The 23,840-nt window shown below is 42.2% G+C and overlaps 1 long non-coding RNA gene and 1 other non-coding gene across 2 annotated transcripts in view; one reads left to right on the top strand and one right to left on the bottom strand.

Moving 5' to 3' along the window:
• LOC120638478 overlaps positions 1–23,840 on the top strand; it is a 492,540-nt gene that overhangs the window by 32,308 nt on the left and 436,392 nt on the right. The gene's annotated exons all lie outside the window — the stretch shown is intronic.
• On the bottom strand, positions 6,764–6,825 carry LOC114812974. The gene has a single exon (XR_003760586.1). It is a non-coding gene; the product is annotated as a U7 small nuclear RNA (small nuclear RNA).

Here is a 23,840-nt window from a genome sequence, read left to right as displayed (position 1 = left end):
CGGTACCCCTAAACTGATGTTTAATTCTTGTTACAATTCTAATGTTTGTAGTAAATGTCTTTTTTAAATTCTTCTCTGAGCTTCTTTCTTAAGGTCTCTTTTTTTAACTTGAATCAGATTTCCTAGATTGTTTTGTTTCTTTCTTGTAGCACCCATTCCCCAACCAAAGAGAATGCTATTCTATTCAGTTGTATTGGCTTAGTGCAGAGTAGCTCTCCAGATAAGCTTCTTGCACAAATTCTGTTCCTTAATAATAATAATGACAATGATAATAGCATTTGTAAAGCACTCACTATGTACCAACAACTGTACTGAGCACCTGAATGGAGATGAGGTATTCACGTTGGACTCGATGGTTGCCCCATTAACATTCTAAATATGATGGAGAACAGGGATTGAATCCCCATTTTACAGAGGAGGAAACTGGGTCACAGAGAAGTGTCACACGGAAGGCAAGCGGCAAAGCAGGATTAGAACCCAAGTCTTCTGATTCCAAGGCCCATGTTCTCTCCGTTAAGCCTAGCCGCTTCTCTTTGAATTAAATGCAGATTCTTTTCCATTCCCTAGTGAGGAAGTACATGTGATGATTCTCTTTTTGTAGTACAGAGGGGTAGATAATGTCTTAGCGATCAGGCAGTTCATTGACAATCAGCAGAATCTCCAGTGACAGATTTTCAGTCTGCCATTTTTTCCACAGGAGGACTACGTCTTGACTGTTGCCAACCAGCGTATGGTTCAGGGTGTAGGCTTGATTTGACTGTAGAGGTTCTGGTGGATGAGCATATCTGACTGCTCATCCTTTATTGAGTCTACGCTGACTCTTCAGGAAATGAAAATCCTTGGAAAAGGTGTCATTTGTTTAGACCAAGCCGTGATTTGTTAGCCAAGAGAAACTTATGGCTATGTGTTTAATGCATTGTTACCTGACTTAAACTGAATTATGTTTCATCAAAGCAAAGCATTGTTTGTTTTAAGGGAGTTGTGCAAGTGACAAATTGTCCTTGTAACTTATAAGAGGTGTGATTCCATTGACATTTCAGGTGGTGTTTGTCAGGCAAACTTGACTCCCTTATTGTCAAAATGAACGTAATTTTTTTCCCCGCTGTATAATGAAATGGGCAAAGGATGTTTGAAATCAAGCAGTCATAGGCAATTTATTACTGCAGGTGAAAGGGAAAAAAAAGGCCTTTTTTAAAATGAAAAAAAAGCTTCTCTTCATTCTTCCGCATAAACACATAACCCACGCAAATTCAAACTTTCTTGCAATTCAAGTAAGTTCTACAATGGAAGAATAAGCCTCTTAACAAGATTGAATTTGCTATTGTGCGTATTACAAGCTGAACAAACAGAGATTGGGCAAGGTTCTGTTCATTCATGTGCCTCCTTTAAAAAAACAAATACCAGTTTAATATAAATGGAAATGAGGGCAACATTAGTGTGAACACAAATCTTGATCCATTGTAACCTAATAATGAAAGTCATACTTTTTAGAGTCTGGATAAATGGATAAAGCCATACTTTTTGAGAGTCTGAATCATCCCTGTTTTAGCAGATTTTTTTTTTAACTTTGCATGCTGGGATTTCAGGAAATGCCAGAATTAATGGAAAAGTACTTGTCTCAAAATTATACCAGACCGGCTTGAACGATTGTAAAGGGACAATTAGAAATAATGACGCTAGGTATTCTTAGGGTAAAATAAAAACTCCTTGGCCAACTTTATAAAGCTTAGTGGTTTTTATGATCTTGAAACTGTCAGAATATTGCTATCGGTTGTCATCTAACTGCTTGACCTTTACCGCCTAAGAGAGGGGCGGAATTGTACAACGGGTTTTTGTTTCAAGAATGACCGAGTTGAAATTTACTCTAAATCTGGGCTATCCAAATTACTTTCATGAAAAGTAGACAGACGAGAATCTTGGAACATGCCTTGCTTATTACCTCACTGTTTTGATTTTCTGCTTGCATAGTTGACCAAAAAAATCTTCCGAAGGAGAATTCAAATTTAATAAACTCCTTTGGGTGGTTTAGGAAGCAATTGGGATTATAAAAGCATCTCATCAAATAGTACTAATAAAAACTCCCGGGTTGAATTTATACAAAGCTTTGCTGTCTTCCCATCTACAGTCCAGGTGCCAGGCATCTGGAATGGGTCACAGGCTAACGGCACAGTTGAAGACTGCAGGAAAGTTGAAAAAATGAAACCACGTCAGCAAAGCCACACTCTGGCGTCTTTCTGTTCAACGCTGCATTAGAAAGAGGTCATCAGAATCAGACCAGTTTTTTTCAGTGGATAACTGGGAATTTGTCCACTATCAAGCTGCAGTGATGCTCAAGCTACCCCGTACAATCCACGGTCCATTTAACTGCTCTTTTTGTGTTACTCATGATGGCAGAGGGGAGAGGAGAAAGCGGGATGTGGCTTGGGCCCTGAATGGACAATATGGGGAGGTAACTGTGGGCCCCTGAAGGTGATGGGGAGATGGCATTCCACATAGCCACAGAAGTAGACTATGGAGCCTTCAGCCTCCCCCTTTTGGACCGTGAGCCCATTGTTGGGTAGGGATTGTCTCTCTCTGTTGCCAAATTGTACTTTCTATGCACTTAGTACAGTGCTGTGCACACAGTAATCCTCAATAAATACGATTGAATGAAGGAAGAAAAGCTTAGAGGGCCAACAGACTAACAGCTGGTTCTCGCTTCACAGTCTGTTTACCAGTAGTCCACATAATGTAACTGAGAGATTAGTGAGAATGCCAACTATAGATGAGAGGTAACGTAGAATGTTACACACATCGGGACTAAGCGTGTTGTTGAAGTTCCCCATAATGTATCCGGGAGCCTCTTCTCCACTCGAGTCCTTCTTCACCTCCCTATGCCCTTTGAAATTGAGGCCAGAGGATAGCAGGGGTTAGCAGTGACAGATGCAGTGTCATCCTTTTTCTCTTATCTCGAAGAGCTCCTCCCTGTTCTATTTTACTGGTACTTCATTCTTTCCTCGATAATAATTTTCTTTTAAACGCCGTACTCTGTGCCAAGCCTTGTGGAAACCCCTGGGATCAAGCAATAAGTCAGTGGTATTTGAGTGCTTACCATGGGCAGGTCACTGAAATAATGACTTGGAAGAGTACAGTTCAAGAGAATTGGCAGACAGGTTCCCAGCCCATAACCAGTGTACAGTTTAGAGGGGGAGACAAACATTAATATGAATAAGTAATTATCGCATATGGAATTTAAAGATATGTACGTAAATGCTGTGGGGTTGGGGAGAATACCAGGTGTCCAAAGGTCACAGAGGCAAGTGTATAGCTGAGGCGGAAGGGAGAGTCAGCCGGGGAAAAGTGGGCTCAGTCGGGGAAGGCCTCTTGGAGGAGATTTGACCTTAATAATGCTTTGAAGGTGGAGAGCGTGGTGGTTGGTGTATTTGGAGGGGGAGGATGAGGGAAAGGGGTTGGTGGTGAAATAGGCGCAGTGACTAAGGGGGAAGCTAGAGGAGCGGAGTGTATCGGGTGGGCTAGGGAATCGGCGGGGTAGGATGGGGTGAGCTGATTTAGTTCTTTAAAGCCAGTCGTAAGGAATTTCAGTTTGATATGGAGTTGATGGATAAATGATCTGTACGGCAGCGTGAAGAATGGACTGCAGTGGGGAGAGAGGAGAGGCCAGGAGGTCAGTGAAACGGCAAATGCAGAAGTCAGGTTGGGTAGGATATGTGGTTGGACCAGCATGGTAGCAGTTTGGATGGGGAGGGAAGGGTGGATTTTAGCAAAGTCGTGGAGGGAGAAGTGACCAGAGCTGGTAACTGAATATGGATAGATAAAAAATAATCAGGTCAGACACGGTGCCTCTCCCACATGGGGCTCGCGAGTCCTATAGGGAAGAGAAAAGGGCTATTAAATTTCCGATCTTTTCATAAATGAGGAAACGAAGGCACAGAGAAGTTGTCACTTGACTTAGTTCGCACGGCGGGCAACTGGCCGAGCCGGTAGTAGAAACCAAGTGTGCCGATGCCCTGGCTTTTGCTCTTTCACTTCTCTGGGCCTCAGTTAACTCATCGGTAAAGTGGGGATTAAGACTGTGAGTCCATGTGGGACACGGACTGTATCCAACCTGATGAGCTAGTATCTCCCCCAGCGCTTTTACCCCTTAAAACTCTCTGATACTCATCCCGGCCCTAGACCACTTAATGTGTGTCTCCTCCTGTAGACTGTAAACTCCTGTGGGCAAGGATTGCACCTTCCAACTGTTGTATTTTTCTAAGTGTTTCGTTCAGTGTTCTACTCACAGTAAGGACCAATTGCTTCCTCCACTCCTGTACTCATGCTGCCCAGTGCTGCTGGAGGAACTCTAGACATCAGGCTGACCATCTCAAACTCATTGTCACCTTCCATTCAATCATTTTTTTTTGAGCGCTTACTGCGTGCAGAGCACTGTACTAAGCAAAGCAGTGTGGCTCATTGGAAAGAGCCCGGGCTCGGGAGTCAGAGGTCATGGGTTCTAATGCCCACTCCGCTGCTTGTCAGCTGTGTGACTTTAGGCAACTCACTTAATTTCTCTGGGCCGCTATTACATCATTTGTAGCCTCAGCCACACGTGGACTGTGTGTAACCTGATTGGCTTGTTTCTATCCCAGCATTTAGTCCAGTGCCCAGCACATAGTAAGAGCTTAATAAATACCATGAAAAAGGGGAAATTCAAAAACCATTTATACCAAAGCATGTATCCACTGGGAAGCTTCTTTGGACAACTATCATTCGATCTCTTACTAACGTATCTATCCCCTAGACCACATCGCTTCTCCCTACCCTTGGTCAGTAGTGCCCTGAATTGCATTCGATGACTTGGACTTCTAAATCAGAGAGGTGATTTTGAATTGTATTTCTTCACCTATCAAAATAAATCAAAAGCTGGTTCTAAAAACCTGAAGATTGTTAAGCCACTGATTGAGTCAAATAGGCTACTTGGGAATTCATGGCTACTGCATTGTTGTTTGCTAGGAACCCTAATGAAACAATTAGGAGTAATTAAAAGCGGCCTGATTGATTAGGCTCTGTGATCCGTCTCCCTGACTCTCTGGTCTCCCTTAGCCACTGGTCCCTCGCAGTAGGAGAGTGTTGTGTGCTGCAGAAACACACTCTCTTTTGGAGGGGAGTTCCTCTTGCCCCTCTGATCAGTAACACAAAGAAATTCCTGCAGTGCTCATTATCTGGAATAGATTTTCTCCTTGCAACAGGGCAATTCAGTAATCTGTTTTCATTTGGCAACCGTACAAATGATTCCAAGGCAATCCATTCAAGCCTACTTTAGGATGCAGGAGTCTTACAAAGAGAAGCCTAAAGATGCCAAAGAATTAGATCCAAGTGATTCCTTAGATGTGTGTCCAAGCCCCCACCTTTGTTGTTTTTGTTTTGTTGTAGTGGGGAGGGTTTGCCTGTGCAGTTAAAGAATAGGATTAAAAGCACGCGGAAAATCTCCAGGAATTATGACCGCTTCGTGGTTGTTCCTGCTGAAATCCCTTGGAAGCTTCTGGGCTTCCATAAGGCTGCAGTCGGGTACTCACTGATCATATTGGAGCTAATTGATTGTAATTAATTCTGTTTTCTTCATGATAATGACGGATAGAGGGCTCACGTCGAAAATACTGCTCACCCATGATATATCTGCGGGCGAAAATACGTATTGGCCGTCACCTTGCAAGTTCGTGGGAGTACAGAGTTGGAAATGAAGTTCCTCCTAGTTTAACAGATGGCTCTTGAGGCTGTTCGTCTCCATCTAATAAGGATTTAATCAACACTTACGTGTTTTATCTTTGCACGTTGTAACACTCAGCAAACCGTGAGAGTGCCAGAAAGACCTAGAATTGGTGGTTGAATCTTCAATTTGTTAGGGTGCTGGTTTGGAAAACTGATGGGTTTTCCTCAAGTGACATCTGTAAAGTAAAAGTGAAATTAATTAGAAATCTTCCCTTTAGGAAGAGACAAACATGTCATTTCTTATCTTGTATTTCTGTCGACCATCTGCTTTCTCATATGTGCGTGCTGAATATAATATATCGCTATTTTTTTTTTTTTTTACCAAAAACACACTAACACTTTATTTCCTTGGATTATCTTCGAGGTGATTTTTAATTTTGCATGTAGAAAATTATATCCAAGAAGGAGGAAAAAAGAGGGCACTGCTGACAGGGACATGTCATTTCATCTCACAACATCGGTCTCGTTACCAAATGGTTCCACCTTTCAGATTTGCCTAGAATACTCTTGTCTTTGGTGGTGGTTTTCTGCTTAAGACGTAAGCTGCTCACATTCGAGTTCCATCAGCAGCTTCACCATTGAGCTGCTTGAAATTTCTATTTTTTTTTGGGTTATAATGGTTTTCTCTTCCTCAGGTCAGGGCTTGGGGGTGCTTGTTTTCTGACATTCTAATCCTTCAATCACTGGGGAAAAAGGAAAATGTTCTCTCGTCCTTTTATTTTGCTCACACATCATCCACCAAAAGTGATTTTAATAATAATCTTGGTATTAGTTAAGCACTTACTATGTGCTGAGCACTGTTCTAAGCGCTGTGGTAGATACAGGGTAATCAGGTTGTCCCACATGAGGCTCACAGTCTTAATCCCCTTTTTACAGGTGAGGTAACTGAGGCACAGAGAAGTTAAGTGACTTGCCCACAATCAGCTGACAAGTGGCAGATCTGGGATTTGAACCCATGACCTCTGACTCCTAAGCCCGTGCTCTTTCCACTGAGCCACACTGCTTCTCAAAAATTAAGGGCTTTCCAGCCAATACTGGAAAACCTACTAGACAAATTCTACAAGAGCTTGAAATGGCTTCATCCGCCTTTTGTACTATTAGGATATTAATCATTATTTAGAGTTCTGTTGGACTGGTTGATCTTTAAGGACAAGTCAGAATGCAACTTTACCATGTATATAGATGGATCCCTCTGAGAAGCAGTATTGTGTAGTGAATAGAGCAGCACAGTCCTGGGATTCAGAGGGCCATGGGTCCCAATCCTTGTTCCTCCACCTGTCTGCCGTATAACCTTAGGTAAGTCACTTGACTTCTCCATGCCTCAGTTCCCTCATCTCTAAAATGAGGATTAAGACTGGGAGTCCTAGGGGGACAGGGACTGTGCCCAACACGGTGATCTGGTATCTACCCAGTGCTTAATACGGAGCCTGGCGATTAACAAATATCATAAATATCACATCTCGACAGGGTTTTCCTTTCCAATTCTGCCAAAAAGTTTTCAAATGCAACGCAGGCGTCACTGAAGAGGAAGTAAGTCAACATCAATTCCCTCTTCATTTGAGGAAATTGATAAAAGTCATTTCATCGTGACCATCAACAGCTTTGGGGAAACTGCATCAGACTTGACTTCCCTGTCCTGATTTTTTCATTGAGACCTGTTTATTTTTATTTATTTATTTAATTAATTAAGCGCTTACTATGTGTCAAGCACTGTTCTAAGCACTGGGGCAGATATAAGGTAATCAGGTTGTCCCAAGTGGGGCTCACAGTCTTAATCCCCGTTTTACAGATAAGGTAACTAAGGCACAGAGAAGTTAAGTGAGTTGCCCAAAATGATAAACCTAACAAGAGGCGGAGCTGAGATTAGAACCCATGACTGCTTAATCCCATGCCCGTGCTTTTCCTGTTAAGCCACACTGCTTCTCTGTTAAACGTGTTGGTCCTTTATGTGATTGGTGCTTATTTCCTTTAGGAAGTCTACATATCGAATCAATTTTTCTCAATGAGCAGATTAAAAACTGTATTGGATTCCACAGAGTTGGCTGTTTTAGTTAATCCCCATTTAACAGATGAGGTAACTGAGGCACAGAGAGGTTAAGTGACTTGCCCACAGTCACACAGCTGACAAATTGCAGAGCCTGGATTCGAACCCATGACCTCTGTTTCCCACCCCAAGCTCTTTTCACTGAGCCACTCTGAGTAGCTGGAGGTTACTCCTTGTGCGTCCTAGACATAATCTGGTTTATTCTTGAATTGATTTCTTCTGACTTTCTTCATCAACCAAATTGTCTTGAGTTTTTCCCATGCAGCAGCGGGGTTTCCATTCATGACCTGTTAACTTGTCAAATCTGGCTTTAAGTGGTTCTTTCAGAATTTCTTTCAGATATTGTCACAAGCCTTCTTTTACATTGCGACTCATAAGTCTTCAAGGTTCTATGTCCCTATCATTCCAAGACATTTCTGGATCACGTGAAGGGTGGGGTGAAGGCGGAGGGAGGGAAATCACTGGGGACCATGGTTGTAAACTCAAACGGTCGTAAAGAAAATGTCGCCACAAACAGTTGTTTAAACTGGGTCAATGGGAGCAGACTCCTGTGTTGTTCCAAGCCATCCTTATCCTTAATGACATCTTGGGCTATGATAGGTAAAGTTTGTCATCCTCAAACTGGAGATAGTAAGCATAATACATAAACACATCACGCTGTGCTTCTGTACCTAAAAAAAGCACAGTTTCTTCAGTTCATTGAAATTATTTTAAAGGTTGCTTTTCCTCCAGTTTCCTCCAATTGCACTAAAGTATTTTTCCAGATATGAAAAGACCATCCTGCTTCTTTGCATGTTCTGAGTATAATTGTCAGTATATTATGTTGCCTAGAGTTGCACAAGCGTCTAATGCTAAGAAGCTCTGTATCCATTTTATCAAATGGTATGTCTCAAGTGTTTACTCTGTGCCAGGCACTCTATTATAAATGCTGGTGTAGGTACAAGCTAATCAGATTGGATACAGTCCATGTCCCACATGGGGCTCATAGTCTTAATCCCCATTTTTCAGATGAGAAAACTGAAACATAGAGAAGTGAATCGACTTGTTCAAGGTTACATAGACAAGTTGCAGAGCTGGAATTGGAACCGAGGTCCTACCGACTTCCCGATCTGTCCTCTTTCCACTAAGCCGCGCTCCTTCCCAATCACAGCTTCACATTCAAAAATCGCATATTGGCATTCTGAACTTTTAGGCATTTAAAGTGTTTCAGAATAAATGATCTGTTCTGGACCTGTATTGAGTTATGGCAAGGCCTGAATATGATTGAGCAATCAGTGATCATTGTTATGTGGTCTTTGTCTGCCCTGAACGCACTCCCTGGACTTTGCCCCAAACCCACACAATTCCCCTGTCACTCAGTTAACTCTTTCTCCCCCTCCTCCTTCCTGCACCCTTCTCTTCTCCTGTCCAAAAGGTCTGTGCTCCACAAAATAAAGTTCTGAGGAGAATGGAGTGAAGGAGTTGCTCCATTGTCTAAACTCCACTTAGATGTTTCAGGGCTGCTCTGCAGTGAAGGTGCGGGTGAATTTAAAGCCCCTCCTCTCCTCAGAGAAGACAGGATAGGCCTAGCCACTCCAAAGTACAAAAGAATTGTTCATTTCATTTGGTCAGTTCATAAGGTCATCCCCCAGGCTTTGAAAATTGAAGTCAAAGCCTTTTTACATAAAGAGAACTTTTTTTTTAAATTGGAAATGTGACTTAAGCTTCCATTTTTATGATTCATATTCAGCAATACCTCCATAGAAGATATTTCTTTGAAACTACTCTTCCCTTCCGGTGTTTTGTCAGTGTCAAGGCTGATAGCATGCATAGCTTCACAGCCACTTTCTGTCATAATGCTGAGAAGTCTGAAAACCAGGTTATACCAAAATGTAGTGTCAACTGCATATCTAGAACTAATGTAAGAGTATATTAGTTCTGGATATGAAGTCGACACTGAAGAGAATCAGGAATGAACTGCTTGAGCACCCTAATCAGTGAAATAGTATTTATGGATGATTTGCTCTCTGCAGAGTATTGTTCTATGCAATTGGGGGAGTTAAATGGGAGATACGATAAGATTATCTTCCTCAAAAGGGGAAGAAAGGTGCATTCTCCTGTTGTGATAAATCAGAACAGAAACGTTGAGGCTGAGGATGTGTTGGACCCAATGGCTGTATAACTCATACATACTTACCATGTCAGTAAGCAAGTAACTTGTAAGTAATGCACGGTAGGCAGAACATTGATATCAGGTTGTTAAAGCATTGGCTACCAGGCATTTAAATGGACGACAAAAAAAAAAAACACCCAACAACATGGTTTTGTAAGTATTTTCTCATGCTTTTCCTGATTTTGGAAAACTTTAGCCTCTATTTTTCCCACTTTTAAAGACATCTGTATTAAGGTCTGTCCACTTAAAACCAATGAAAAATTGGGGAATATGCAAACAGAACTTCAAAATACATGGATCGGCCTGGGTTGTAGAAATCAGGTTAAATAGCATAAACTTGCATGAACCGTCAGTAGTCAAATGGGATAATTAAGGGCCAACTTTGACCCACCCAGTTGCAGAAAAAACTAGTTTTATTATTTCTAGTCTTCCCCATAACACTGAGGGAGTTCAGAGCCTTTGAGGAAAAGGGACTCAATTAAGAATGGGACCCATCCAAAATAGTTGAGAAAGTCTCTATGCAATCATGGGCATACAATTTGTTCAATGGATTATTTTCCTATTATATCTTAGTTGGGGTTCTGGTTCACACTGCCTGACTTTTGAGGGACATTTTTCCCCCTGGGAGATAATCTATTTCATACTCAAGTTCATAACTGAATATGTTTCTAATCATATCATTTAATTCATCAACAAAATGAGCAGAAAATTGTTACATCCCTCAATTTTGTTTCCGTGAATTTCCAGAAAAGCAATTTGGCAGAAAACATAAGCTTATTCATGTGACATTAAACTAAAAGGACTGATCTGGTACCAGGTCATAAAAGCACACGCTCCATGTCATTCTGTTCTTCTAAATATGTTTTAACCAATTCAGGAATTGGAAAATGAACAGGTTGAGCTGCCTCTTAAAAATGAAGTAAACAAGAATGGTTATTCGGTTGGTTTTAGAATGTGTTTGGGCAAATTACTCAGTAATGTCACCTAAGACTCTTCAGCTCCCTTCTGTGGCTATTTTTCCTAATAAAGTTTGTCAAATGGAGTCGAATGTAACAACAAGCTATGGTATAAACTCATAGAGAACAATGATCATTCTAAACTTGGACGAAATTTGACGTCTACTCAGGGGTAACTTTGATGCCCAGCTATTCACGTGAGCTAGCCACTGTTCTCCTTTGACAGCCTTCAGTCCTACGTTTGAGCATTTGCACGAGGAATTTCAGTGCTTAGGAGCTTCTGTTGCACAGTTTTTTGGCATCCGCTTATTAAATTGGCTATCACCATCCAATAGTGGAGATGACTGGCTGGAGGAGGATTTTGATGGGAGGGAAGTAAAGAAGTAAATTCTATAGTGAACTACAAATTAGGCACAAGTCAAGGATATTTTTGTCATGAACTGCACAAAACTCTGCCTCTCACCCCTGTGTCACCCCTTTGTTTCTGACAGAGCCTGGTATTCATGAGACAGTCCTATGGTATAGTGGATAAAGGAAGGACTAAGGAGTCTGAAGGACTTGGGTTCTAATACTGGCTCTGCCACATCTGCTGTGTGACTTGGGCAAGTCACCTTCCATCTCTGGTCCTCATTTGTTTGTGTCCACCCCAGGACTTAGTACTGTGTTTGGCTCAAAGTAAGCACTTTACAAATACTACAATTACTTGACCGATGTCCTACAAAAGCCCAGCTCTCACGCATCACTCCATTGCCAACCTACTCGCTGTACTATGATCTCAACTATTTTGGCACCTTCACATCACTCTGCCGCCTGGATGTTTATCTAAGAAACATTCAGTCCTTTTTTTCCCCACTCCTCAAACTCCTCCCGTTGTTTCCAATCCACCTCCACGTCAAACAGAAACTCCTTACCGTCGGCTTTAAAGCATTCAATCTTCTCGCCCAGTCTCCTACTTCAACTCGCTACACTCCTACGATGACCCAGCCCACACCGCCACACACTTCACTCCCTCCCTGTTCATATCTGGTAGACCACTACTCTCCCTCCCTTCAGGTCTTCTTGAAGGCACATCGCCATGAGGCCTTCCCTGATTAAGGCCTAGTTACCTTTTCTTCCTCTCCTTTATGCATCACCCTGACTTTTTTCATCTCCACCGTACACTCAGGGTCTAGAGGACTTCGTTTCATATCCGTACTTTATTTTTTTATATTAATGTCTGGCTTCTCTTCAGGACTGTAAGCTCGCTGAGACCAGGGAACATGTCTATTATATTATTATATGGTAGTCTCGTAGTCTCCCAAGTACTTGGAGAGTGGTCTGAACACAGTAAAAGCTTAATAAATATGATAGATTTTAATATAGTGCATGGAATGGTAAGTGGAGAAAAAGTATCACTAAATTCACCTTCTAAAACACCATTTCTTCTACTCTTTTATTCCTGAACTTGATACTTTTCTGCACTAGCCTGAGGTTCAGGTAACTGGAGAGAATTCTTTCATCTTGGAAACAAGATGGGCAGTCGGTTAAGGATTAATCTTGCTGGGAATTTCTGGAGTCCTTAGCCTTCAGAATCCTTTCCGGTGAAGGTGGACCACAAATACTATACAAATCCCAATTCATTTTCCCCACAGTTGTTATATAAAGAATAGGTTTGATTTTAACCTTTTTTTAAGACATTACATGTACAGATAAAGCCTAATCAATCAGGTTGTAGCATGAAATGCTTTGTTACTTGTTGTCTTAAAAATCAAGATTTAACGATTGGCCGATTCTCATCATTTTTGCCAGGGAGGGCTTTAGATTCTATAATCAAGCATCGCCTATTTGCCACAGAGCATCGTCTTAACCCCTGACCTCGACCCTTTTAGAATCTTGGTGGGATGCTGTTCCTCACCAGATATTCGGATTCTGAGCTTAACCAGGAAGAAAATGAAATCAATGTCTGAACTGAGAAGACTATACCGCATCGATAAACAGCACGGCCTAGTGGATAGAGCTTGGAGTAGACTGTGAACCCATTGTGGGCAGGGAATGTCTCTCTTTGTTGATGAATGGTACTTCCCAAGCGCTTAGTAGAGTGCTCTGTACACAGTAAGCGCTCAATAAATACGACTGAATGAATGAATGAGCATGGGCCTGGGAGTCGGAAGGAACTTGTTACTAATTCCCGCTCCTCCATTTGTCTGCTGTGTGTCCTTGGGCAAGTCACTTAACTTCTCTGGGCCTCAGTGACTTCATCGGTAAAACGGGGATTAAGTCGGTGAGCCCCACGTGGGACAGGGACTGTGTCGTCCCCCGTCGTCCCCCCCCCCCCCCCCCCGGTAGACTGTAAGCTCGATGTGGGCAGGGAATGTGTCAGTTGTTACACTGTGGTCTCCCAAGTGTTTAGCTCAGTGCTCTCCGCACAGTAGTGCTCAATAAATATGAATGCATGGATGATCCCGATTTGCTTCTATCCGCCCCGGCCCTTACTACCATGCCTGGCACATGGTAAGCACTTAACGATGAGCATGGTGGCATTTGTAATCATTTGCAACTTTCCTCCGCCCTCAGGAGCCATGAGCCATTCAATTCACGTCCCGATGTGTTGAGTTCTGATTTGCACTTTTAAGGTGTGCTCTTTCTCTCTTCAGTCACAAGTGTCAGTAATAAGTCACTTTTTATGTGACACTTGGAGGCACGCTCATAAAGAGTAAATGTAGGCTATTTCTAGGCTTAAAGCTCATCCCTGCTCTCCCATATTCCCCATGAGAGATTCTGGGGCAATTCCCATCTTTTCTACACTGTCATAGTAAAACATTTGGAGGCTTCTGTGGGGGAAGTTACTTAGGAAAAGTTTTAGAAAGTACTTTATCTCTGCAAAGCCTCACTTGGTGATTTCACGTAGTAGCACAAAATATCCATTTTTATAGAAGATTCAGCAATGCAATTCCTTCTCTTAAAATACGTTGGGAGAGTTGCATGTACTTGGACTCCAGGGCACCCAAGGAAACAGAATATTCCCACCCAATCATTCCAATACCCAGAGGAGTAGGGTCATTATTCACCAGCCACTCTCATGGAGGCAACATGCTACTTGCTTTCTTCAGCATTTCATTTCATTTTGCGTGGATGTTTTTGCAAGATTTGAACAAAACTGGGAACAACAATAAAATCCTATTGATTAAGAGAATTTGCTTCATAAAGCAGAAATGGAAATGACTACTCTGGAAGTAAAGAAATCTGTTAAACTAAAATTAATGATAAACAAGAGTGGGCTCTCATTTGGTTGATTTTCATCGAGCTGCCACATGTTAAAAAAAAAAAAAGAGTTGTCAAAGAAAAAAATTAATTATTAATTCAGAAAAACTGAGAAGCAGCAGGGCCTAATGAAAAGAGCACAGTCCTGGGAGTCAGAAGATTTGGGTTCTAACTCCCGCTCTGCCATTTGCCTGCTGCGTGATCTTGGCAAGTCACTTCACTTCTCTGTGCCTTGATTACCTCATCTGTAAAAGTACGATAAAGTTCTTGTACTCCTTCCTTCTTGAACTGTTAACCCCATGTGGGGCGGTGACTGTCTGACCTGATGATCTTACATCTACTCTTGTCTTATGCTGCCGAGTCGTCTCCCCACGTAACGACTCCACGGACACATCTCTTCCCGAACTCCCCATATCCATCGGCAGTCGTTCCGGTAGTGGATCCATAGAGTTTTCTTGGTAAAAATACGGAAGTGGTTTACCGTTGCCTTCTTCCTCACAGTAAACTCGACTCCCATGCCGCTGCTGTCCAGCCCAGGTGAGCTTTGACTTGTAGCAGATTGCCTTCCACTTGTTGGTCACTGCCCAAGCTAGGAATGGAATGGGAAGGCCTCTACTTGACTCTCCCTCCCATAGTCAAAACTGGTAGAGTACTGGAAACTCTCTAGTGACCATCCTGACAGGGGATACATCTATTTACCCTAGTGCTAAGCATATAACAATTGGTTGTTATTTACCATTATTGTTATGTTACTCTGAGCCCCTTGTGGGATAGAGATGGTGTCCAGTGTTTGTTGAATCTATCCTAATGCTTTAGTAGCTTTGCACATACTACATGCTTAATGAATACCATTTTATGTTTCACTATGATTAGATTTGTCCGGTAATTCATTTATCAGTGTTTGACTAATTGGAGAAGCAGCGTGGCTCAGTGGAAAGAGCACGGGCTTGGGAGTCAGAGGTCATGGGTTCACTCTCTAATGTTGGAGGGAGAACAGAGGAACTCCGGCTCAGAGAAGTTAAGTGACTTAACCAAAGTCACACAGCAAGAAATTGGCAGAACTGGGATGAGAACCCAGGTCCTTCTGATGCCAAAGTCCTTGCTCTATCCACTAGGCATTGTTGCTTTTCCATTTCTTTCTTATGATCTCCCCTATACTTCTGATGTAAATCTGTGAAACTTAGGCTAATGTATTGTTAGTGTCTAGTGTCAGATTCATGTATTTTGGTCAAATTTTTGAGAATATAATTCTTTCATGAAGATATTGCAAGAAGTGATCCCCAGAGAACGAGTCTTCTCATCTGGATCTTGGCAATGCATTTCATTGGATGTGCTTGTAGAAATATCATCCAAAAAACCAAAACAGTGAAACATGGTTTATTCTTGGGGGTTTTTTTTTGGTTTTTTTGATGTTCAGCAGTGACTGTGCCAAGCACTGTACTAAGCATTGGGGTAAATACAAGCCAATGAGGCTGGACACACTCCATGTTCCATATGAGTGTCACAGTCTAAGAAGGAAAGAAAGCAGGTCTTGAGGTAACTGAGGCACAGAGAAGTTAAGTGATTTACCCAAGGTCACCCAGGAGATCAGTGTTGGAGCAGGAATTAGAACTTAGGTCCTTTTGACTACCAGGCCACTAGGCCATGCTGCTTCTCTCCATCCTCAATTATCTGTGTTCTGGGGAGCTTTGACTTAGAGAATGCAGAATAACAATATGATCATTGGTTACTAATTGAGTACTCACTGTTGGCAAAGCACTGTACTAAGCATTTGGAAGAGTAGAATTCAGAGTCGGTAGTCACATTCCCTGCCGTTGACAGTGACCTTACAGTCTAGAGGGGAGACCAGGAATGTCAATACATACTTTACAGTTATGTGCATGAGTGTCTTGGGGCTTAGGATGGAGTGAATATCAGTTGAAGTCGTGGGTATCTTGGCAAAGCTGATGGGGGGAGACAGATCTAGAGCTGAACAGGTGATGGGGTTTTAGCTGGGGCAGTGGAGTTGGTGACTGCTCTTAGGTGAGGGAAGACAAGCATGCTTCCAATAGGCCATAAACAGGCAATTTTCTTGCAGAAAATCAAGTTAATGCTAGTATAAATGCAGAGCATCTGTATTTTTGACAAGGTTGTTTCCTTTTTTTTTTTTATTATTATGTAAGGCCACCGCCTCTTCTCAGTTGAGCGAGGAAAGAGGTGCTCATTAATGACAATTTATCTAAACCCTAGATTTGATTTTTGCATTGGGAGAAGCAGTTCACCTAAACAAGTCAATCAGTGATTTCCGTGAATTGTGGGATGGTTGCTCCCCTTCCCGATGCTATCATTTTGCCATTCTCTGAGTCAACCCGAGGCATTAATGTTTCATGATGATAAAATTTTAACATCTAAATTGGTCTTTTATGTTGCACACAAATGGTAAATGCTCTAGATAGAGTGCAACAACTCGAGTTCCCAGTTTCCACTGGGTAAGTTCATTTCCCTGAACCTCAGAAATGATTCATTCTGTTTCTTTTACTTTCCAAGGTATCTAAGAGGAGTCTTTCCATTTATTGACTCAACCTCTGGAGTAGTGATAGAAATGGTTTTCTCTGGGTCATAGTGCGAAAACACTGTTGTCAGACTTTACATTCTTTGCCAGTCCTGAAATGGAAACATATCACTTCTGGTTTTGAAGGCTTCATCGGGGAAGACCCTTTGTAAACCAAGGCACTGATCAGAGTGAAAATCAGAGTTCACACCAAGTAATCAGTTAGTCACTTTTCCTGGGGATGTACTGTTGAATTAAAAAATAAATTCTTGAAAAGAGTGTGTATTTGTAGAACTCCAGTTAAATAATGTTCTCAAAGCAATTTGCTTTCCTGATTTTGCCAGAAGAGTGAAGTATTTGGAGGATAATTTAGCATGAGAGCCCTAAACTTATTTGTCCATATTAGCTTAACATTCAGTGCAGTGGCATGAAATAGATTTCAAAGTCAACCATGCAGTGAAAAAAACCTAGCATCCCATATCATAATGATCCTCAGAAAAACAAATGTAGTCTGCACCAAAGCTTTCCCTGTTCTTAAGTAATGGATATTGGACATCAACACCTAAAGTCAAGCACTGTTCTTGAGAGTGCAATGCAAAAGAGTTGGCAGACCATATATCTCTTGTTAGATATTGGAGCTCTGGGAATTCCATTATGTTGGGAAAAATTAAAACTTGTAATTTAAAAATCTAAGCCTGTACTAAAGGTGATATTTATGTAAAAACATAGGATGTTAGGTTGTGGGCATTCTTCAAATAGCATGACATATCAGAGATATACATGTGTGTGTATATGCATATTTTTATATGTATGTATAAACATACACATAGATCTGTGTGTGTATTTATAGATATGTTTTTGTGTATATGTGTGTTGACATATTAAAGACATATATCCTCTTCACTGGCATGTTGTGGACAAGGAATGTCTGTTAATTGTTATATTGTACTCTCCCAAGGACTTTAAGTGCTCTCCACCCAGTAAGCGTTCAGTATATGACTGACTGAACCAATATCTTAACATGTTATATGAGCCTATAATGCCTTTCTCTTCCTTCCCACACAGTCACTGCATTGTTGAAATGCCTTCTTTCAGTCAAAAATCACATTGTGTTAACCAGTAATGAGTAAAGTGGTGTTAGGAAGGATATGGCTCAATAACAGTTGAAATCAGTGTCACACCAGATGAAACTCAGGATGTGTGAGGAAGCCAGAATCTTCCTAAAACAAGTTGAAGCAGCATGACTTGTCTGTTAGTGAAATGAACCAGTTTCCAAGTGCTTGAATTTTTTCCAGTAAACTGACTTTTATGTAATTACATAAGGTGTTCCCTGCCCACAATGAGCTTACTACTGTGGCATGGAGATATCAAGCATAATGAACACGCTTTACAGTAGAAATCTCTTATTTTAGTGCTATTGCTTCGTTCTTAAATCTGTGGTTGCTGATGCCCATAAGTCATTGTATATGCCTCTGGTTGGGTGGTTGCCAACATTAGGGTTAATAATTGTTGGGCTTCTTTGTGCTTCTCAGGGCTTCACAGGCCACTTAAGACATGGTAATTGAAGGTAGACATTGCCTTTTGAATTCCTGTGGCCTATTTTCTTTTCATGTGGGGAAGAAGGTTTAAGGCCCCTATTAAAGTATGAGTATTATTTAAACCACTTACTGTTGCAAGACACTGTAGTAAGCAATGGGGCAAATACAAGCAAATTTGGTTGGACACAGTTCTTGTCCCTCATGGGGCTCACAATCTTAATCCCCACTTTGCAGATGAGGAAACTGAGGTGCAGAGAAGAGAAATGACTTGCCCAAAACCACACAGCAGACACGTGGCAGAGCCAGGATTAGAACCCAGGACCTTCTGACTTCCAGGCTATGCTCTTTCCACTAGACCACACTGCTTTTCTTGTGCTTATCAAATGATGTGTGTGATGAAGTATATGTGGGGAGATTTCTTTGAGTTGTTAGAAATAGTTTATTCATATCAATGTCTGTCTGCCCCGCTAGACTGTAAGCTCATATCAGGGAACTTGTCTGCTAATTGCTCTTGTATTGTACTCTTCCAAGTGTTCAGAACAGTGCTCTGCACATAGTAAGTGTTCAGTAAATACCACTGATTGATACGGAGTAAAATGAAGAGAAGGTTGTAAAAAAAAAAAAAAAAAAGGGTGGGTGAGGCAGTCCAAAAACGTTGTCCCAAGGAAACTTGGGAGAAAAGAAGCAAGGGGTTCTGGGAAAGAGCCACTGTTAGGGAGGCTCCATCGAAGGGGAAAGACCACCCTGCCCAACCAGGAGAACTAGACATCGGACTCTGTCAGCCCAGGTTAGGCCCCATGATCTGGAAGTCTCCCTGGACCTCTGCTCCTCCTCTCTAAAGTTTCCCCAGGCTCACTCCCTTAGTGTCTCTACCACATGGGTAGCATTGCAGGATGGGTGTTCATCAGAAAATCGTAATGCACGTGACAATCTGATGATTTCTTTACTGCAGTGATATTGGAGGTGGTTCAGTCAGTTATTGAGCACTTAATGTGTGCAGAGCACTGTACTAAGCCCTTAGGAGAGAATTGGTAGACATGTTCCCTGATGACAGTGAGGTGGGATTCCTTTATCTTCAGAAAAAGGAACACCATAATATCGTGGGGCCTCCTATAAAGTTGGCTGCAGGGAGAAAATCATTTCTTAAATGCTATTCTTAGTATGTGTTAAAAAAAAAAAATTGTACTAGAAAATCAATTTGAAACTGGTGATTAGTACTCTAAACATAGAAATAAGTTGTGGAGAATTGACCATAGCCTGAAGTTTCTCAGCTCCTTCTGAGAAAGAAGCAATTAGAGGATGCTCCGATTTAGGCACATGCAGAGTGACTGAGTGGAAACATTTTTCAGTGGATAGATACCTGAGACTAAATTTAAATTCTCTGCGGAGAACAAACTGCTAGGAAGACCGTTTTAAGTAATGGATGAAAGATGCAATCACGTCCTACTCACCCTCTTGCACAGGCCAAAGATGGGTTATACCAAAAAAGAGAAATTCGGAACTTAGTTGTAGAAATCTCAGAGAATGATCATCCCAAAGAAGGAATCCTGAAGGTACATTCAGCCTGGCATGTGGTCTGCATTGGATCATTTCGGAATCTCCACCCCGAATGGCAGACGGTTTGGTTTGGATTTCGTTTTGTCCCAGTCCTAAGTGTCCGTGGGCTCCGGAATGACTTTGAGAACTTGCCATATCCTTTCAAGCAGCTGGTCTACTTAACCACCTGGCTCTATTCTCTGACTGTGTTTTTGGACTGCAAGCTCCTTGTGGCCAGGGAATGTGTCTACCAACTCTGTTACAGCATACTTCTGCAAGCACTTAATACAGTGCTCTGCGCATAGTTCACACTCAATATAAATGATTGTTTGACTGGAGATGGACAGCCAAATCTTAGATGGCTTCCCCATATCAACTCCCCTGAGCGCTTCACACAGTGTCCTGCACACAATAAGCACTCGATACAATGGATTGGTTATTTTGGGAAGTTGTAGGAAATAGAAGCTGAGGTGAATTGAAGCAGAATTATCAAGAAAATTTATCCTAGGCGGAACGCTTATCACAAGCTATTGAAATTAGTTTACAGACTGACAGATTTCATAGCATTTAACCATTGTACTATTTCTTTTTAATAATAATAATGGTATTTGTTAAGCACTTACTATGTGCAAAGCACTTTTCTACGCACTGGGAAGGATACAAGGTGATCGGGTTGTCCCACGTGGGGCTCACAGTCTTAATCCCCATTTTACAGATGGGGTAACTGAGGCGCAGAAAATTAGGTGACTTGCCCAAAGTCACACAGCTGACAAGTGGCGGAGCAGGGATTTGAACCCATGACCTCCGACTCCCAAGCCTGGGCTCTTTCCACTGAGCCACGCTGCTTCTTATTGATAGTTGACCTTAATGTAATTGATTTTCCCTGTCCTAAAATCCCAACTTTTATTTTCTGTTGATTGATGGAAGGAGAGCGGTAAAGGGAGGGTGGTTAAATCAGGATTAATGCTGAGAAACTTTGCACCTGATACTAAGAAATAAAAATAACTTGCATTGGCACAGGTCATTTCCTGTGTGTTTTCAAGGATGGTGCTCCTGGAGCATCAGCCAAGGCTGTATTCTCTAAACATATTGGAGAGCTGGTATTAGCCAGGTAATTATCTTCAAAGAAAACAGACGTACTCATACGCAGAAAGCAGAAGGATAAAAATTTCCCCGTAGACCCCTTGGGCTCATCTCAGTTTTGTTCTCTGCTTCTGACGTGTCTGCTGCTTAATAAAACTCATTCAGTCCTTAGGTTCAACTCTGCCTGCCTCCCAAATGCACAGTAATCGTCACATGCGTTTAAGACCATCATGTCACCGGCCCTTCAACACTTAATGACACCCAGGGGTAAAATGGGTTGCTATTTCTCTACCAGACTCTGAATGCCAATAGTGAAGAAGTTCTGGGAAAGCAGCATGGCCTAGTGGATTAGACACAGGCTTGAGAGCCACAGGACTTGGATTTTCATCCTGGCTCGGCCACTTGCCTGCCGTGACACCCTGGGCAATTCATTTAACTTCTCTGTTCCTCGGTTTCCTCGACTGTCAAGTGGGGATTCGATACCTGTTGTCCCTTTCTACTTGACAGTGACCCCCATGTGGGGCGGGGACTGTGTCCCATCTTACTCACCCCAGGGTTAAACACTGTTCTCATATAATAAACGCTTAACAAATACCAGAAAAAAGGTATTCTCAGAAATAGCCATCGACCTGACTTTCATTCAAGAAACAGTGCCCTCCATTTTACCTTGCAAAACGTGTTGGTCATATTTTTTTTTTTCTCAAGTTCAGTGCTGTTGGAATTTTCCTCGTTTTACTCAGTGATGATTAAAATAAGTAAATGTCTACATCGAGTAATAATAATGATAGTATGTAAGCGCTTATTATGTGCAGCACTCTACTAAGCGCTGGGGTGGATACAAGCAAATCAATTTGGACACAGTCCCTGTCCCACGTGGGACTCACAGTCTCAATACCCATTTTAAAGGTGAGGTAACTGAGGCACAAAGAAATGAAGTGACTTGCCCGAGGTCACACAGCAGGCATGTAGTGGAACTTGGATTAGAAATCAATAATTATTATTTGTTAAGCACTTACTATGTGCTAAGCACTGTTCTAAGAGCTGGGGTAGATACAGGGTAATGAGGTTGTCCCATGTGGGGCTCACTCCTTTAATCTCCGTTTTTCAGATGAGGTAACTGAGGCACAGAGAGGTTAAGTGGACTGTCCAAGGTCACACAGCAGACAAGTGGCAGAGGTGGGATTAGAACCCACGCCTTCTGACTCCCAAGCCTGTGCTCTTTCCACTAAGCCACGCTGCTCCAACATTTCGAGCGCCCACGAAAGAAAAGTCTCCTTGAATCTCCGTGTAAGAAAACGTAGTGCCTGTCATCACTTGCCTCTCAAATTTCTGATATTCAGAGGCAAATTCATCAGAATAACACTGGACCAGGTATCATCATGAGAACACACTATCCCCTAGAAGCATAGTAGCATTGTTTGGAACTGGATCAAACCTTTCAAACCACTAAAATAGCAATTGATGAGCAACCGAGAAGTGGGGTGGTCTAGGGAAAAGGAAACGATTCGGCCACCTTTCTGTTCCGTGTCCTTGGGCAAGTCACTTCACTTCCTTGGGTCTCATCTGTAAAATGGGGATAAAAGGCTATGAGCCCCATGTGGGATAGGGACTGTGTTCAACCTGATTATCTCCTGCAGCGTGGCTCAGTGGAAAGAGCATGGGCTTGGGAGTCAGAGGTCAGGGGTTTGCATCCCGGCTCTGCCACTTGTCACCTGTGTGACTGTGGGCAAGTCACTTAACTTCTCTGTGCCTCAGTTACCTCATCTCTAAAATGGGGATTAACTGTGAGCCTCACGTGGGACAACCTGATGACCCTGTATCTACCCTAGCGCTTAGAACAATGCTCCACACATGGTATGCGCTTAACGAATACCAACACTGTTGTTATTATTATTACCCCAGCCCTTTGAGAACAGTGTCTGACACATTGTAACGCATCTAACAAATACCACTTAAGAAACGAAACTGTGCTTGGATATCAAGTGTTGCTTTCCAGTGCCCTGTAAGAGCAAATCTATTCCCCAAAACAGTTGGGCAGCCAACTCTTCTCTTTGGAAAGTGGTCCATTTGATCACCCATAGCGGTCCTTTCTGGATCCAAGGTGCACTTTTATTTATCGGTATTGGTTAAGTGCTTACTATGTGCCGGGCACTGTGCTGAGTGCTGGAGTAGATCCAAGCTAATCAGGTTGGGCACAGTCCACGTCCCACATGTGGCTCGCTGTCTCAATTCCCCCTTCCACAGGTGAAGGAACTGAGGCCCAGAGAAGTGAAGTCACTTAACAAGGTCACACAGCACACAAGTGGAGGAGCAAGGATTAGAATCCAGGTCTGTCGGTCTACCGGGCCCTGACTGTAGCCGTGTTGCTCCTGACTATTCTTACTTCTGACGATATCAACTCTTGACACTGGAATCATATTCCTTATGGAGGGGATGGCTGGAGACACGCAGACCCTACACTGAGAGGCTCCAAAGCATATACACTAATCAAAATATCCTTTTCTGAGGTTCATTCAGCTTTTTGAATGCCTTTATGAAAGGACTCCATTGCAAAAATTCCCTCCATGGCGGCTATTAATATCGGATCGAAGGATATGGACTTCATCTGACTTTACCTCCGTCTCTGATTACTGTTTTATGACAAAATGGTTACACTTCCAACAAGGGTCCTAATGTTAAAAAGAAAATATGAGTTAGGATTTCTAAATTATAAATCACATTTGCTAATAGGAGTGGGGCCAACTATAAAATATGCATGTCTATATGTGCTCTTGTACTCAGACTTACAATCATTATTTAAAATGCTTTTATGGGGCTTTGCACTCGTATTCATTTAGCGGGAAAGGATAGGTGTGGTTTAGGTATCAAAGCATATAAAAGTTATTGTCTGTGTAGGAAAAAGGTTCATGCGCTGAAAAGGTTAGCAGAAAGAGATGGAGCTATAAATCATTCATTCACTTACTGTGTGGAAAGAAGCAGTGTGGCTTAGTGAATAGAGCATGGGCCTGAGAGT

This window comes from Ornithorhynchus anatinus, chromosome 6, assembly GCF_004115215.2.
Source record: "Ornithorhynchus anatinus isolate Pmale09 chromosome 6, mOrnAna1.pri.v4, whole genome shotgun sequence".
Classification (NCBI taxonomy): Eukaryota; Metazoa; Chordata; class Mammalia; order Monotremata; family Ornithorhynchidae; genus Ornithorhynchus; species Ornithorhynchus anatinus.
Note: the sequence above shows the minus strand (reverse complement) of the source record. Positions and strands in the feature narration are given on the sequence as shown.